The sequence below is a fragment of the Beta vulgaris genome, chromosome 5 (genome assembly GCF_026745355.1).
Source record: "Beta vulgaris subsp. vulgaris cultivar EL10 chromosome 5, EL10.2, whole genome shotgun sequence".
Classification (NCBI taxonomy): Eukaryota; Viridiplantae; Streptophyta; class Magnoliopsida; order Caryophyllales; family Amaranthaceae; genus Beta; species Beta vulgaris.
Genome location: NC_079206.1, coordinates 12,159,695 through 12,161,099, shown reverse-complemented (window position 1 = coordinate 12,161,099; position 1,405 = coordinate 12,159,695). Strand labels below are relative to the sequence as shown.

Sequence of the window (1,405 nt, the reverse complement as noted above, 5' to 3'; positions counted from 1 at the left end):
CAACTGGGCTACTTGTGAAGACAACAAGGCATATGCATCAAATCCAACTTTTTCTTTGTAATAGTCCTGGAAGAACTATGATCATTCTCTGCTAAGTTGGCCAGAAAATTATACCCTTCATCCACCTCCTTATCTAAGAAGACTCCCCCTGCAGATGAATCAACTGTACTCTTGATATGGGGTTGTAGACCATTGTAGAATGCTTGGGTGATGAACCACTTATCCAGATTGTGGTGTGGGCATTCTCTCTGCAGATCCTTGAATCTATTCCATGCTTCCTTCAGTGTTTCATCGGGTTCTTGTTGGAAGGTGGCAAGCTTGTGTCTTATTTCTGCAGTTTTGGTGGAGGGTAGTACTCTTTCAGGAATGCTTCAGATATAGCACTCCACTCAGTTTCATTAACATCATTCAGCCACTTCTGTGCCTTGTCCTTTAGTGAAAATTCAAAGACCATGACCTTCAACTGATCAGGAGTGACCCCTTGGTGCTTAACGGTACGACAAAGCTGTTGAAACCGTTGTAAATGATTTGCAGGGTCTTCAGATGGATGGCCACCAACTGATTCTGCTGGATCATGTTGATGAGGCCAGGTTTGATTTCGAAGTTGACTGCTTGTATATCAGGCATAGTAGGGCCTGTGGGAACATTGCCAGGAGAAGGTACCCCATAAGACTTCAGTGACTTAGGAGGCATAATTGGTTCAGTTGGTTCTTCCGTGGCTTTTTCCTGATTAGCAACTGCTTTTTCTTCTTTTGTGTCTTCTTGAGCTGCCGGATGGTTTTCTCAAGATCAGGATCAGTCTGAACTGGAGAACCTGTTCTTTTAGACCTGGGCATAAAAGAAAAAAAGAAAAATGTGCAGTGAGATGGCCTCAATTGGAACTTGAAGTTCCAATGAGACAGCAGAAATAGTCAAATAATTAATCAGAAAACTATAGAAACTAGCCGTCTCCCCGGCAACGGCGCCAAAAACTTGATGGTTTTAAAATATACCGCAAGTGCACGGTGTCTGTTTAGCAGAAACTGGCAAATACGGGTCGATCCACAGGGAGAGGAGTTCTAAAGATTTGTGTCAATTATCTAACTACTTCAGAGAGTAATGATTGAGTAATTAATAACTAAACTAGAGTAAACTAGAACACAGAAAAATGGGAATATTATCAAATAATTAAAAACCTAGGGCAATCGATCGGTCCACCATGCTTATACCAGTTAATCAATATAATATAGTTCAACAACACTTGGATTGAGGTTCGAATAAATGAAGTATTTCGCTAATCCTTGGTTAGGCATTAACAACTCCTAGATTAACATACGCCAGTACGGTCGCTCAACATAATCAAATCTACCTATTGTAACAAGCCTCTAATGAATATGATCTTTCGATTCTAATTCTTATTAGCTAA

At 40.6% G+C, this 1,405-nt stretch overlaps 1 non-coding gene across 1 annotated transcript; it reads left to right on the top strand.

Moving 5' to 3' along the window:
- Window positions 1-225: 225 nt before the first annotated feature.
- LOC125498056 (small nucleolar RNA R71) lies at window positions 226-332 on the top strand. Its single transcript, XR_007274822.1, has one exon. It is a non-coding gene; the product is annotated as a small nucleolar RNA R71 (small nucleolar RNA).
- Window positions 333-1,405: the final 1,073 nt, after the last annotated feature.